The sequence below is a fragment of the Pongo abelii genome, chromosome 10 (assembly GCF_028885655.2).
Source record: "Pongo abelii isolate AG06213 chromosome 10, NHGRI_mPonAbe1-v2.0_pri, whole genome shotgun sequence".
NCBI lineage: Eukaryota > Metazoa > Chordata > Mammalia > Primates > Hominidae > Pongo > Pongo abelii.
Genome location: NC_071995.2, coordinates 8,085,714 through 8,102,906, shown reverse-complemented (window position 1 = coordinate 8,102,906; position 17,193 = coordinate 8,085,714).

Genomic DNA, 17,193 nt, shown 5'->3' with positions numbered 1-17,193 from the left:
TCCCAAGTAGCTCGGATTACAGGCATGCACCACCACGCCTGGTTAATTTTTTGTATTTTTAGTAGAGATGGGGTTTCTCCATGTTGGTTAGGCTGGTCTCAAACTCCCGACCTCAGGTGATCTGCCTGTCTCGGCCTCCCAAAGTGCTGGGATTATAGGTGTGAGCCACCGCGTCCGGCCAGACAACCAGCTACCTTTAAAAGAACAGAAAAGGGTTTGGGAAGAGAAAACAGAAAAAGCATTACAAAGTAGAAAGTAGATAATAGAATGATAGGAAAAAATCTAATTATATAAGCAATAACAAATATAATGGGATAAACTTTTCAAATAATAGAAAAAGATTATCTCATTATATTTTTATTTATTTAAAAATTTTTTTGAGACAGGATCTCATGCAGACCAATTTTATTAACTCATATAGAGGCAAACAAATTATTAGAATATCATATCTAGCAATGTATTAAAAAATATAATACATCTTGGCCAGGCTCGTCGGCTCATGCCTGTAATCCCTGCACTTTGGGAGGCTGAGGCGGGTGGATCACTTGAGGTCAGGATTTCGAGACCAGCCTGGCCAACATGGTGAAACCTTGTCTCTACCACAAATACAAAAATTAGCCAGGTGTGGTGGCATGTGCCTGTAGTCCCAGCTACTACAGAGGCTGAGGCAGGAGAATCGCTTGAACCTGGGAGACGGAGGTTGGAGGTTGCAGTGAGCTGAGATCATGCCACTACACTCCAGTCTGGGTGACAGAGCGAGACTCTGTCTCAAAAAAAAAAGGAAAAGAAACTCTGGACCCTTTAACTATTGTGCCTCTCTCTCCATTCCCCAGCCCTAAACAACCACTAATGTACCTTCTACCTCTATAGGTTTACCTATTCTGGACATTTTATGTAAAAGGAATTATACAGTATGTGATGTTTTGTGACTAGTTTATACATTTAGCATAACCTTTTCAAGGTTCATCTATGTTACAGCATGGGTTAGTACCTCATTCCTGTTAATGGCTGAATAATATTACATTGCACGGACATACTACATTTTGTTTATCCTTTTTTTTTTTTTTTTTTTTTTTTTGAGACAGAATCTCACTCTGTTGCCCAGGCTGGAGTACAGTGGCACAGTCTTGGTTCACTGCAGCCTCTGCCTCCTGGGTTCAAGCAATTCTGCCACCTCAGCCTCCCAAGTAGCTAGTAATACATGTGCTAATTTTTGTATTTTTAGTAGAGACGGTTTCACCATGTTTGCCCAGCTGTCTGGAACTCCTGACCTCCAGTGATCTGCCCACCTCGGCCTCCCAAAGTGTTGGGATTACAGGCGTGAGCCACCGCGCCCAGCCTGTTTATCCATTTATTGGTGGATGGATGGGTTGTTTCCAATTTGGTGTTATTGTCAAGAATTCTGCAGTGAACACTTATGAACAACTTTTTTATGTGGTCATATGTGTATTAGTCAGGGTTCTCTAGAGGGACAGAACTAATAGGATAGATGTATATATCAAAGGGAGTTTATTAAGGAGTATAACTCACACGATCACAAGGTAAGGTCCCACAATAGGCTGTCTGCAAGCTGAGGAGCAAAGAAGCCAGTCCAAGTCCCAAAGCTAAAGAACTTGGATTCCGATGTTCGAGGGCGGGAAGCATCCGGCACGGGAGAAAGATGTAGGCCAGGAGGCTAAGCCAGTCTGGTCATTTCATGTTCTTCTGCCTGCTTTTATTCTGGCCTCACTGGCAGCTGATTAGATGGTGCCCACCCAGATTGAGGGTGGGTCTGCCTTTCCCAGTCCACTGACTCAAATGTTAATTTCCTTTGGCAACACCTCACAGACAAGACACACCCAGGAACAATACTTTGCATCCTTCAATCCAATTAAGTTGACACTCAGTATTAACCATCACAATACGGTTTCATTTTCTTTGGATAATATACCTAGGAGTAGAATTTCTGGGTTATATAGTAACTCTATCTTTAACCATTTGAGAAACTGTCAAACTGTTTTCCAAAGTGGCTGCACCAGGCTAGGCTATACTCTTGCCTCTGGAGTAGCCATTCTTTTGTTCCTTTACTTTCCTAATAAACTTGCTTTCCTTCTTTTTTTTCTTTTTTTCTTTTTTTTGTTTTTTGTTTTTTTGAAACAGAGTTTTGCTCTTGATCCCCAGGCTGGTGTGCCATGGCGCGATCTCAGCTCACCGAAACCTTGGTGAGCTAAAGCGATTCTTCTGCCTCAGTCTCCCGAGTAGCTGGGATTACAGGTATGCGCCACTATGCCCGGCTAATTTTTGTATTATTAGTAGAGATGGGGTTTCTTCATTCTCCATGTTGGTCAGGCTGGTCTCAAATTCCCCTTTTTTTTTTTCTGAGACAGACTCTCGCTCTGTCGCCCAGGCAGGAGTGCACTGGGCTCACTGCAACCTCCGCCTCGGGGGTTCAAATGATTCTCCTGCCTCAGCCTCCCAAGTAGCTGGGACTATAGGCACATGCCACCACACCAGGCTAATCTTTGTATTTGTAGTAGAGACAGGGTTTCAGCATGTTGGCCAGGCTGCTCTTGAATTCCTGACCTCAGGTGATCTGCCCACCTTGGTCTCCCAAAGAGCTGGGATTACAGGCGTGAGCCACCACGCCCGGCCTAATAATCTTGCTTTAAAAAATAAAAATAAAAAAAAAAGAACAGGCCAGGCGCGGTGGCTCATGCATGTAATCCCAGCACTTTGGGAGGCTGAGGCGGGCAGATCACGATGTCAGGAGATCAAGACCATCCTGGCTAACATGGTGAAACCCTATCTCTAATAAAAATACAAAAAATCAGCTGGGCGTGGTGGCGCTTGCCTGTAATCTCAGCTGCTCGGGAGGCTGAGGCAGGAGAATCGCTTGAACCGGGGAGGTGGAGGTTGCAGTGAGCCAAGATGGCGCCACTGCACTCCAGCCTGGGTGACAGAGCGAGACTTCGTCTCCAAAAAAAAGCCAGGCGTGGTGGCTCACGCCTGTAATCCCACCACTTGGGGAGGCCGAGGCAGGCAGTTCACAAGGTCAGGAGTTTGGGACCAGCCTGGCCAATATGGTAAAACCCCGTCTCTACTTAAAAAATACAAAAATTAGCCAAGCATGGTGGCTTGTGCCTGTAATCCCAGCTACTTGGGAGGCTGAGGCAGGAGAATTGCTTGAACCCAGGAGGCAGAGGTTGTAGTGAGCAGAGATCGAGCCACTGCATTCCAGCCTGGGCAACAGAGCAAGACTCCATCTCAAAACAAAACAAAAACACCCAAAGTGGCTGCAACACCATTTTATATTCCCAACAGTAGTGTCTAAGGGATCCAATTTTTCCACATCTTATTAACACTTTCCTTCCTTCTTTCCTTCCTTCCTTTCCTCCTTCCTTCCTTCCCTCCTTCCCTCCTTCTTTCCTTCCATCCTTCCCTCCTTCCCTCCTTTCTTCCTTTCTTTCCTTCTTTCTTCTTTTCTTTATTTCATTCTTTGTCTTTCTTTCTCTCTCTCTCTCTCTTTTTCTTTCTTTTTTATTTCTTTGAGACAGAGCCTCCCTCTGTTGCCCAGGCTGGAGTGCAGTGACATGACCTCGACTCACTGCAACCTCCACCTCCCAAGTTCAAACAATTCTTCTCTGGAGTAGTTGGGACTACAGGCGCCTGCCACTACACCAGGCTAATTTTTGTATTTCTAGTAGAGATGGGGTTTCACCATGTTGGCTAGGCTGCTCTTGAACTCCTGACCTCAGGTGATCTGCCCACCTCAGCCTCCCAAAGTGCTGGGATTACAGGCATGAGCCGCACCCAGCCCTTACTCTCTCTTTTTCTTTCTTTTCTCTCTCTCTATCTTTCTTTTTTCAGAGACGGGGGTCTCACTGTGTTTCCCAGGCTGGCCTCAAACTCCTGTGTCCAAGTGATTCTCCTGCCTCAGTCTCTCAAGTAGCTGGGATTACAGGTGCAAACCTCCACACCCGGCTCAATATCTGACCTTCTGATTTTAGTCAAAACATGGGTGGGGGCCAGGCGCAGTGGCTCACACCTGTGATTTCCAGCACTTTGGGTGGCCGAGGCAGGTGAATTGCTTGAGGCCAGGAGTTCGAGACCAGCCTGTCCAACATAGTGAAATCCCGTCTCTACTAAAAATACAAAAATTAGTTGGGCGTGGTGGCTGGCATGTGCCTCTAATCCCAGTTTCTTGGGAGGCTTAGGCATGAGAATTGCTTGAACCCAGGAGGCAGAGGTTGCAGGGAGCCAAGATCACGGCATTGCATTCCTGCCTGGGCAACAGCGCAAGACTCTGTCTCAAAAAAAAAAAAAAAAGTGTGGGCCAGGCACGGTGGCTCACACCTGTAATCCCAGCGGTTTGGGAGGCCAAGGCGGGCAGGTCACCTGAGGTCGGGAGTTCGAGACCAGCCTGACCAACATGGAGAAACACTATCTCTACTGAAAACACGAAATATTTCAGCCAGGCATGGTGGCACATGCCTGTAATTCCAACTACTTGGGAGGCTGAGGCGGGAGAATCACTTGTACCCAGGAGGTGGAGGTTGCAGTGAGCCGAGATCGTGTCATTGCACTCCAGCCTGGGCAATAAGAGCGAAATTCCGTCTCAAAACAAAAAAAAAATTGATGTAATCAAATTTATCTATTTTTTTGTTGTTACTCAGGCCTGCTAAATTGGCAAACCTTTAAATAGCTGTACATATCAACTTGGGCAAGAATGAGAAGCAATAGGAACTAAATTTACTGCTAGCAAGAGTTTAATATTGTATCACTACTTTGTTATTATTATTATCATTATTTTACCTTTCCCAATTCTCTTTATGTATCATTACTTTAGAAAGCAGTTTGGGCTGGGACAGGTGTGGTGGCTCACGCCTCTAATTCCAGCACTTTGGGAGGCCGAGGCGGGTGCGTCACCTGAGGTCAGGAGTTTGAGACCAGCCTAGCCAACATGTTGAAACCCCATATCTGCTAAAAATACAAAATTAGCCGGGCATGGTGGCACATGTCTGTAGTTCCAGCTACTCGGGAGGCTGAGGCAGGAGAATCGCTTGAACCCAGGAGGCGGAGGCTGCAGTGAGCCGAGATCGCGCCATTGCACTCCAGCCTCGGTGATAGAGGGAAACTCCGTCTCAAAAAAAGAAAGCAGTTTGGGCTGGGCACAGTAGCTCATGCCTATAATCCCAGCACTTTGGGAGGCCAAGGCAGGAGAATCACTTGAGCCCAGGAGTTTGAGACCAGCGCTGGCAACAGAGTGGGACCCATGTCTCTACAAATTTTTTATTTTTTTTAGTTAGCTGGGCATGGTGATGTGTGCCTGTAATGCCAGCTATTCAGGAGGCTGAGGGCAGGATCCCTTGAGTTATGATTGAGGTACTACTGCACTGCAGCCTGAGTGACAGAGCAAGATCCTATCTCAAAAAAAAAAAATATGAAAGCAATGTGGCTTTATCCAGGAAAGTTGAATGTATGTGTGGCTCCAATTCTTTACCTCCTCATCCCATCCCCAATTCCATGCTTTTTGCTAAGTGGTCTTTGCAGTTCCTTCTACTAAAGGAGAGGTATAAGTTTCACTTTAACTTTTTTTTTTTTTTTGAGATGGAGTTTCGCTCTTGTTGCCCAGGCTGGAGTGCAATGGTGTGATCTTGGCTCACTGCAACCTCCGCCTCCCAGGTTCAAGCGATTCTCCTGCCTCAGCCTCCCAAGTAGCTGGGATTACAGGCATGCACCACTACGCCGGCTAATTTTTGCATTATTAGTAGAGACGGGGTTTCTCTACGTTGCTTAGGCTGGTCTCAAACTCTTGACCTCAGATGATCCGCCCACCTCGGCCTCCCAAAGTGCTGGGATTACAGGCGTGAGCCACTGCACCTGGCCAACGTTTTTTTTTTTTTTTTTTTTGAGATGGAGTCTCACTCTGTCACCCAGGCTGGAGTGCAGTGGGCTCAATCTTGGCTCACTGCAACCTCCACCTCCTGGGCTCAAGTGATTCTCCAGCCTCAGCCTCCTGAGTAGCTGGGATTACAGGTATGCACCACTACACCTGGCTAATTTTTGTATTTTTTTTTTTTTTTTGAGATGGAGTCTCGCTCTGTCGCCGAGGCTGGAGTGCAGTGGTGCGATCTCGGCTCACTGCAACCTCTGCCTCCCAGGTTCATGCCATTCTCCTGCCTCAGCCTCCCGAGTAGCTAGGACTACAGGCGCCTGCCACCACGCCTGGCTAATTTTTTGTATTTTTAGTAGAGACAGGGTTTCACCGTGTTAGCCAGCATGGTCTCGATCTCCTGACCTCGTGATCCGCCCGCCTCGGCCTCCCAAAATGCTGGGATTACAGGCATGAGCCACTGAGCCTGGCTGTCAATTTTTGTATTTTTAGTTGAGGCGGGGTTTTACCATGTTGAACAGGCTGGTCTCGAACTCCTGACCTCAGGTAATTGTCCTAGCTTGGCCTCCCAAAGTGCTGGGATTACAGGCATGAGCCACCGTGCCCAGCCCATGCTAACTTTAGGTTCAGTCATCTGACTTGAATTGGCCAACAGAATAAGGAATATCAGCTCTGAGCCTCGGTCTTAAGAGCACTTGTCTGTTGTCACTTGCCCTCTAGTATATCTGCTTTTGCTAGGTAAGAGCTTTTTCTGGGTAACTGTTGTAATCCTGGCCTGGCCTCCAAAGTAGACAGGCAGCGATATCTTAGTACAAACCTCAGGGAGAAGCCTAGCTCAGCTAGATCTGTAACTTGAAACAGAACCAAACCCAGCCTGGACCTACTGACCCCCAGCCCATTCACAGGTATGTCCAATCAATATGGGCAGAAGGATAAATGTATATGCCTTCTGTTTTACCATACTAGGTAGGGGAAGCATTCCCCATTCAGACACAGTATCCATCCCCATAATACATTCGGGTAAAGGGGACACAGCTGTTTCACATAAAATCTTTTCAAACATACCAATTTCCATCCAAATTTTCACCTTAGTCTTACGAGTCTTTCGCACTCTTATATCCTCCTAACTTTACTGTAGTCCCCTTAGACCTTCATCAACAGGTCTTGGAACGACAGTGCATGGGGCTCCTGTGTCAAGGAGTCCCAGAAATATCACTTCTCTACCTCTGACTATTTTACTCACTCGTGCATATGTCTTTGAGTCCTCTACTGGAGGTCAGGCCGAGAGACCCAAACCCTCTCATCAGTTCTTCTTTTGATTAAATTGCAGGACCATCATCCCAGATGATTAGAGGTCAGGTTTGATTGTTTTTCTTTTTTCTTTTTCTTTTTATTTTATTTTTTTTTTTTGTGAGACAGAGTCTCGCTCTGTCACCCAGGCTGGAGTGCAGTGGCGCAATCTCCACTCACTGCAAGCTCCGCCTCCCGGGTTCATGCCATTCTCCTGCCTCAGCCTCCAGAGTAGATGGGACTACAGGCGCCCGCCACCACGCCCGGTTAATTTTTTGTATTTTTGGTAGAGACGGGGTTTCACCGTGTTAGCCAGGATGGTCTCGATCTCCTGACCTCGTGATCTGCCCGCCTTGGCCTCCCAAAGTGCTGAGATTACAGTTGTGAGCCACCGCGCCCGGCCTGGTCAAGTTTCTTGAATTCCTAATAACTAGGGTAAACACCTCAGGTTTGTTTAAGGCCCTTCAATGCTGAGTGACTAGTAGGAGTCTCATCAGTACAGCAACTTCTGAGAGTGCTGCATTAAGGCCTCTGGTTTTGGCCCCATCAGTGTCTGCTTTATTGGTCCAATTTCTTGGGGGTTTTTTTGTTTTATTTTCTTTTGTTTTGTGTTTGTAGAGACAGGGTCTTGCTCTGTCACCCAGGCTGGAATGCACTGGTACAACCACAGCTCACTATATCCTCAAACTACTGGGCTCAATTGATCCTCCCACCTCAGCCTGGTGAGTAGCCGGGACTACAGGTGCTCACCACACGTGGCTAAGTTTTTAATTCTTATTTTTTGTAGAGATGAGGTCTCACTGGGTTGCCAGGCTGGTCTCAAACTCCTGGGCTCAAGTGATCCTCCTGCCTCGGCCCTGCAAAGTGCTGGGATTACAGGAGTGAGTCACTGTGACCAGCCTATTCATCCCATTTCTTTCTTTCTTTCTTTTTTTTTTTTTTTTTTTTTGAGAAGGCGTCTCGCTCTGTCACCCAGGCTGGAGTACAGTGGCGCGATCTCGCCTCATTGCAACCTCTGCCTCGTGGGCTCAAGTGATCTTCTTGCCTTGGCTCTGCAAAGTGCTGGGATTACAGGAGTGCGTCACTGTGACCAGCCTGTTTATCCCGTTTCTTTTCTTCTTTTCTTTTTTTTTTTTGAGGAGTCTCACTCTGTCAGCTAGACTGAAGTGCAGTGGCGTGATCTCACCTCATTGCAATCTCTGCCTGCCGGGTTCAAGTGATTCTCCCGCCTCAGCCTCCTGAGGAGCTGGGATCACAGGCGTGCGCCGCCACGCCCAGCTAAATTTTGTATTTTTAGTAAACACGTGGCTTTGCCATGTTGGCCAGGCTGGTCTTGAACTCCTGACCTCAGATAATCCACCCGCCTTGGCCTCCCAAAGTGCTAGGATTACAGGCATGAGCCATTGTGCCCGGCTACTCATCCCATTTCTTAATAACAGTTTGGGAATTAATGTACTGATGGGATGAGTATTTCCATACTCTTCCCATTTTCTTTCCCCTTTGTTTTACCCATGCTCATACAAATCGTTCCAACCTTCTTTGCTATTTTTTGTTTTTGCATAATTTTTTCCTTTTTTTTTTTTTTTTTTTGAGACGGAGTCTTGCTCTGTCACCAGGCTGGAGTGCAGTGGCTCAATCTCGGCTCACTGCAACCTCCGCCTCCCGGGTTCAAGCGATTCTCCTACCTCAGCCTCCTGAGTAGCTGGGACTACAGGCGCGCACCACCACGCCCAGCTAATTTTTGTATTTTTAGTAGAGACAGAGTTTCACCTTGTTGGCGAGGATGGTCTTGATCTCTTGACCTCGTGATCCACCTGCCTCGGCCTCCCAAAGTGCTGGGATTACAGGCATGAGGAACTGCACCAGGCCAATTTTTCCCTTTGGAAGCAATTCTGGCTACCAGCTGTAACTCAGGCTGACTGGAATCCCAGTTTGGCTTAGTGACAAGATTTGTCCCAGTGTGTTCCTTTGGTAGGGCCCCTGAGGCTAGAGGCTAGAGTTCCCCTGGGCCAAGATTCAAGCTTGGCTCACTGTCAGGATTCACCACAACAATTTCTTTTCACTTTAACTTTTACCTGTTGGAGACTGGCCTGACCAACATGGTGAAATCCCATCTCTACTAAAAATACAAAAAACTAGCTGGGTGTAGTGGTGCACGCCTGTAACCCCAGTACTTGGGAGGCTGAGGCAGGAGAATCGCTTGAACCTGGGAGGCAGAGGTTGCAGTGAGCCAAGATCGTGGCACTGTACTCTAGCCTGGGCAACAGAGCAAGGTTCTGTCTGAAATACATAAATAAATAAATAAATAAATGAATAAATAAATAAATAAATTTTTATTTTTTTTTATTATTATTATTTATTTTTTGAGTCTCACTCTGTCGCCCAGGCTGGAGTACAGTGGCATGATCTCAGCTCACTGCAACTTCCACCTCCCAGGTTCAAGTGAGTTTTCTGCCTCAGCCTCCCAAGTAGCTGGAATTACAGGCGTGTGACACCACGCCCAGCTAATTTTTGTATTTTTAGTAGAGACAGGGTTTCACCATGTTGGCCAGGCTGGTCTCAAACTCCTGACATCAAGTGATCTGCCCGCCTTGGCCTCCTAAAGTGCTGGTATTACAGGTGTGAGCCATCTCACCCAGCCATTTTTATTTTTATTTTTTTTCGAGATCACCCAGGCTGGGGTGCAGTGTCATGATCTTGGCTCACAGCAACCTCCGCCTCCAGATTCAAGCGACACTCCTGCCTCAGCCTCCCGAGTAGCTGGGGTTACAAGTGTGCACCACCACGCTGGGCTAATTTTTGTATTTTCAGTAGAGATGAGGTTTCACCATGTTGGTGAGGCTGGTCTTGAACTCCTGACCTCAGGTGATCCACCTGGCTCAGCCTCTCAAAGTGCTGGGATTACAGGTGTGAGCCACCGTACCCAGCCTGACTAGTCTTAAAAAAAAAAACAAAAAACTTACAGAGCTTTACAGTCTCAACACACAAATGGTAGTTAACCTCAGAGTATAGCTTACAGTTCAAGTGAAGTACAGTTTATAAATATTTTCTCATGTAATTGAGTGCTGTGTAAATCTAAAGTACTCTGAAAGGTATTTACCTCCAAACTGGAACTCACTTTAGTTTTCACTACTCTTTTTTTCTTTTTTTCAGAGACAGGGTCTTACTCTTGTTGCCCAGGCTGGAGTGCAGTGGCAGGATCTTGGCTCATTGCAACCTCTGCCTCCCAGGTTCAAATGATTCTCCTGCCTCAGCCTCCAGAGTAGTTGGAATTACAGGCACGTGCCACCACGCCCAGCTAATGTTTGTATTTTTTTTTTTTTTAATTTTTTTTTTAAAAAGAGTTTCACTGTTACACAGATTGGAGTACAGTGGCGCCATCTTGGGGCACCGCAACCTCTGCTTCCCAGGTTCAAGTGATTCTCCTCCTGCCTCAGCCTCCCAAATAGCTGAGATTACAGTCACGTGCCACCAGGCCCAGGTAATGTTTGTATTTTTAGTAGAGGTAGGGTTTCTCCATGTTGGCCAGGCCGGTCTCAAACACTTGACCTCAAGTGATCTGCCTGCCTTGGCTTCCCAAAGAGCTGGGATTACAGGTGTAAGCCAATGCACCTGGCCTATTTTTCACTGTTCTTTTGGAAGATGTAAGTGACATAAGAGGCAGAGTAGGACTGCTGAGGTGGCTCACGCCTGTAATCTCAGCACTTTGGGAGGCCGAGGCAGGCGGATCACCTGAGGTCAGGAGTTGGAGAGCAGCCTGGCCAACATGGCCAAACGCCGTCTCTACTAAAGATACAAAAATTAGCTGGGCGTGGTGGCAGGCACATGTAATTCCAGCTACTCGGAAAGCTGAGGAAGAAGAAGAATCGCTTGAACCCGGGAGGCAGAGGTTGCAGTGAGCTGAGATCATGCCACTGCACTCCAGCCTGGGAGACAGAGCAAGACTCCGTCTCAAAAAAAATAAAAAGAGGCAGAGTATTCTGACCTATAGAACTGTAAGAAAAAAAAAGGAAAAAACATGTTTTTTAAAAAAGGCATAATAAAAATACATCGCTAAGAGTTAAGAATAATGATCATCTCTCTTATCCTGACAAAGACTGATGTGGCCGGGAGTGGTGGCTCACGCCTGTAATCCCAGCACTTTGGGAGGCCGAGGCAGGCGGATCACAAGGTCAGGAGTCTGAGACCAGCCTGACCAACATAGTGAAACCCCATTTCAACTAAAAATACAAAAATTAGCTGGGCATGGTGGGCGCGCACCTGTAATCCCAGCTACTCAGGAGACTGAGGCAAGACAACTGCTTGAACCCGGGAGGCGGAGGTTGCAGTGAGCTGAGATCCTGCCACTGCACTCTAGGCTGGGAGACAGAGGGAGACTCCAACTCAAAAAAAAAAAGAAAAGACTGATGTGGCAGATACTTAAAACATGGTCTTTCTGCCCCCCCACCCGCCCCACCACCGATAGAGGGCAACAACTCTGAGTAAATAAAAGGAGTCACTTTTATTGACATAATGAGATAAGAATTGACCAGGAGCTGTGTGTGATAGTTGTGTGGACCGCACTGAAAGAACCTACAGAGCCTTACATAGCTTGAGGGCTAAGTATGATTGCAGGCCTGGTGGGGCTCACACCTGCAATTCCAGCACTTTTGCAGGCCAAGAGGGGAGGATCCCTTGAGTCCAGGAGTTCGAGACCAACCTAGGCAACATAGTGAGAGCCTGTCCCTACAAAAAATAGAAAAAAAAAAAATTAGCCTGTGATCCCAGCTACTAGGGAGGCTGAGATGGGAGGATCTATTAGACCCAAAAGGTTGAGATAGCAGTGAGCCATGATCGTGCCACTACACTCCAGCCTAAACAACATAGCAAAATGTCTCAAAACAAAACAAAAGTATGACTGTAGGACTACTGAAAGGCTGAGGAAGGACAAGACTTAAGAAATGAGATCTGGGGCCAGGCGTGGTGGCTCACACCTATAAATGCAGCACTTTGAGAGGCAGAGGCAGGCAGATCATGAAGTCAGGAGTTCGAGACCAGCATGGCCAATATGATGAAACCCTGTCTCTACTAAAAATAGAAAAATTAGCCAGGTGTGGTGGTATGCACCTGTAGTCCCAGCTACTCGGGAGGCTGAGGGAGAAGAATGGCTTGAACCCAGAAGGCGGAGGTTGCAGTGGACCGAGATCACACCACTGCATTCCAGCCTGGGCGACAGAGCAAGATTCCATCTCAAAAAAAAAAAAAAAAAAAAAAATGCTGCTCAATGAGCCAAGGAGAACTACTTTTGTGGCCAGGAATACTTACCCCTTTGTCTCTGATAAGAGCACATTCACACCCGTGTTCCAAGTACATCTGTTCTGCAGATCCCTGGCCCTAATTGAATCTCAAATTCTCACCCTTGGTTCTTTGTCCTTAGCTCTTGTGACTACACCAGCGTATCAGAGGATATATAAACACCCTTTCTACTCCCTTTCTACTCCACATCCACCTTATCCTAAATGGATTAATATATCCCATCTTTTTTTTACTGTGCTTTGTGCCATGTATTTAAGTGATTTAATATGATTCTAGTATCTTAATTTGATCTGTGAGCTTTTCTGTTTCTTAATAGTTTGCTTGGTGGTATCATTGGAGGTAGTGCTACCATTGCATTGAAGTAATTTCCCACGTGCTTAACCCTTTAAAATTCTCAAGGACACCTTATTCGAGGACCACAGAGTTTACACCAACTACCCACAAGCCAGGAATAGCTTAAGGAGAGACTCACCACCAGCAGCTTCTTTTCAATCAAGTTTCACTTCAACCTCACACCCAGGAACCATTCAAATTCCTACATTTCAGTATCCTTAGTCGAACTAACTTCCTGTGCCGGAAGCTTTTGTCTGTCCCAGTGACTTCTTTCTTTAACAAATTCCCTTCATCTCCTTCTTGAGTCAAAGCCCATGGGGGCCCCAGGAGGCATGCAATATTTACCAAGGGTCCTCCCCCGTTTTCCTGCCTCTGTCTGGCAGTTGTTTGCCTTTACTTTTAGGTTTGTAGTCACAGCCTGTTTTTTCTTCCTTAGACACACCAGGTTTTCTGAATGGTAGGTAGGATTATTTAGAGTAGAATTAACCTTGTCCTTTACCCCAAGAACTGAGCTTGAAATTCACTAATCAAGGCCTGTATTCCTCCCACTTCTGAGCTTTGAATTTATATTATGAAATTCAGAAAACCCAGGCCAATTCAATCCATGCTTCTCTCCTTCAGGTACAAACTGAAATGGAAATGGAAGCTGAAAAATCAAGAAAATGAATTTTAAAAACTAAAATATGGTAAAGTTACTAAAATATAATGTTGGAAGTAACACACACTTCCTTTTGGGAAAAGAACAAAGAAAGCAAAATTTTCTAGGGGAAAGGAAGAGATGAAAAAAGGAGAGCCTGACTCGTGAATTTATAATTTCCTTTTTGCTTAATCTCCTATTATTATATTTGTTTATATTTTTGGTGATCCGGTGACCTAAAAACGATAAGCTGAAAAGCCTTAAATTAGGTTGGCACATCTCCAAGTTCTTATTGGCAACTTTTCAAGCTTCTTCTTAAGGTGGCTTATGTATAGTGAATTTTGCTTTAATGTTTATTTGCTGATCTTTCACCTTCTTAGGCATTAAGTTTTTGGACCATAAAGACAACACAGAGCTTACATTTTTTAACTTTTAATCACTTGGCTAATAGTAGTCAGTGATTAGTTCTCATTTAGCCATGAGGTGAGCAGGAACATAAAGAATGGCATTTTTTAATTTTTAAAAACATATCGGCCGGGCGCGGTGGCTCACGCCTATAATCCCAGCACTTTGGGAGGCCAAGGAGGGTGGATCATGAGGTCAGGAGTTCAAGACCAGCCTGGCCAAGATGGCGAAACCCTGTCTCTACTAAAAAATACAGAAAATTAGCCGGACATGGTGGCAGGTGCCTGTAATCCCAGCTACTTGGGAGTCTGAGGCAGGAGAATTGCTTGAACCCAGGAGGCGCAGGTTGCAGTGAGCCCAGATGGCACTACTGCACTCCAGCCTGGGCGACAGAGCGAGACTCTATCTAAAAAAAAAAAAAAATAGCTATTGGCCGCGCGTGGTGGCTCATGCCAGTAATCCCAGCACTTTGGCAGGCCGATGCGGGCAGATCACCTGACGTCAGGAGTTCACGACCAGCTTGACCAACATGGAGAAACCCCATTTCTACTAAAAATACAAAGTTAGCCAGGCATGATGGTGCATGCCTGTAATCCCAGCTACTTGGGAGGCTGAGGCAGGAGAATCACTTGAAACCGGGAGGCAGAGGTTGCAGTGAGCCGAGAATGCGCCATTACACTCCAGCCTGGGCAACAACAGCAAAATTCCGTTTCAAAAAAAAAAAAAACTCTACACCTTAACATTTATTTAAATTAATGTCAAGATGTTAATAGCAGGCCGGGTGCGGTGGCTCAGGCCTGTAATCTGAGCACTTTGAGAGGCCGAGGCAGGTGGATCACCTGAGGTCGGGAGTTCAAGACCAGCCTGGTCAACATGGTGCAACCCCATCTCTACCAAAAAATACAAAAATAAGCCGGGCATGGTGGTGGGCGCCTGTAATCCCAGCTACTTGGGAGGCCGAGCCAGGAGAATCACTTGAACCTGCGAGGCGGAGGTGGCAGTGAGCTGAGATCGCGCCACTGCACTCCAGCCTGGGTGACAGAGCAAGACTCCGTCTCAAAAAAATTAAGAAAAAAATTTTTTTTAAATGTTAATAGTTATATATAGTGCTCAAAAATCAAAACAAAAATAAAAACAACTAAAATTGTGATACATCTGTAATATTTATTACATAATAATTAAAATGAATGAGCCAGATCCAATTTTAGTGTGTAGAAAGTTATCTATGATAGGCCGGGCACGGTGGCTCATGCCTGTAATCTCAGCTCTTTGGGAGGCTGAGGCAGGTGCATCACTTGAGGGGAGTTCAAGACCAGCCTGTCCAAAATGGTGAAACCCCAACTCTACTAAAAATACAAAAATTAGCCAGGTGTGGTGCCTGTAATCCTAGCCACTTGGGAGGCTGAGGCAGGAGAATCGCTTGAGCCCAGGAGGCGGAGGTTGCAGTGAGTGGAGATCGTGCCACTGCACTCCAGCCTGGGCGACATCTCAAAAAAAAAAAAAATAATAATACAAATGTTTGTTGGGCGTAGTGGTTTGCACCTGTAGTCTGAGCTATTTGGGAGGCTGAGGCAGGAGAATTCCTTGAATCCGGGAAGTCAAGGCTGCAATGAGCTGAGATGGCACCACTGAACCCCAGTTTGGGCAGCAGAGCCAGACCTTGTCTTTTTTTTTTTTTTTTTTTTTTTTTGAGACAGAGTTTGCTCTTGTTGCTTAAACTGGAGTACAACGGTGCAATCTTGGCTCACTGCAATCTCTGCCTCCCAGGTTCAAGCGATTCTTCTGCCTCAGCCTCCCGAGTAGCTGGGATTACAGGCGCCCACCACTACACCAGGCTAATTTCTTGTACTTTTAGTAGACACGGGGTTTCACCATGTTGGCCAGGTTGGTCTCGAACTCCTGACCTCAGGTGATCCACCAGCCTTGGCCTCCCAAAGTGCTGGGATTACAGGCATGAGCCACCCTGCCTGGCCAAGACCCTGTCTTTAAAAAAAAAAAAAGAAACCCGGGCACAGTGGTGCATGCCTGTAATCCCAACACTTTGGGACGCCGAGGGATCACCTGAGGTCAGAAGTTCAAGACCAGCCTGGCCAACATGGTGAAACCTTGTGTCTACTAAAAATACAAAAATTAGCCGGACGTGGTGGCATGCACCTGTAATCCCAGCTACTCAGGAGGCTGAGGCAGGAGAATTGGCTTGAACTGGGGATGCGAAGGTTACGGTAAGATGAGATCGCACGCTGCATTCCAGCCACCTGGGTGACAGGGGAAAACTTCGTCTCAAAAAAAAAAAGGACGGGCATGGTGGTTCACGCCTGTTAATCCCAGCACTTTGGGAGGCCGAGGCAGGCAGATCACCTGAGGTCGGGAGTTTGAGACCAACCCGACCAACATGGAGAAACCCCGTGTCTACTAAAAATACAATATTATCTGGGTGTGGTGATGCATGCCTATAATCCCAGCTTTCCAGAGGCTGAGTCAGGAGAATCGCTTGAACGTGGGAGGCGGAGGTTGGAGTGAGCCAAGATTGCGACATTGCACTGGGCAACAAACTCCGTCTCAAAAAAAAACCCAGAAAATATAATAGTGTTATAATTTACAAAACCACCTATTAACATCTACATTATATGTACTAAAATATCTTTGGCTGAAAATCTGTAAGAATATATGCTGAATTATTTAGTGTTTATATCTGAATAGGTGTAATTACTAGATCAACTTCATTATGTATTTTTCTATTGCTTAAATAATTTGCTTTTAAGAGGAAATTTATTTTAAACTTGCAACCAAAAGCCATGATTCTTTAAAAAAAGGAAAACTGGGGCCGGGAGCAGTGGCTCACGCCTGTAATCCCAGCACTTTGGGAGGCCGAGGTGGGCAGATCACCAGGTCAAGAGATAGAGTCCATCCTGGCCAACATGGTGAAACCCTGCCTCTACTAAAAATACAAAAATTAGCTGGGCATGGTGGCACGTGCCTGTAGTCTCAGCTACTTGGGAGGCTGAGGCAGGAGAATCGCTGGAACTCGGGAGGCAGAGGTTGCAGTGAGCCAAGATCGTGCCACTGTACTCTAGCCTGGTGACAGAGCGAGACTCATCTCAAAAAAAAAAAAAAGAAAAGAAAAGAAAAGAAATCAGGCCGGGTGCAGTGGCTCACGCCTGTAATGCCAACACTTTGGGAGGCCGAGGCTGGAGGATCACAAGGTCAGGAGTTCAAGACCAGCCTAACCAACATGGTGAAACCCTGTCGCTACTAAAAATACAAAAATTAGCCAGGCATGGTGGCACACATCTGTAATCCCAGCTACTCCAAAGGCTGAAGCAGGAGAATCACTTGAACCTGGGAGGCAGAGGTTGCAGTG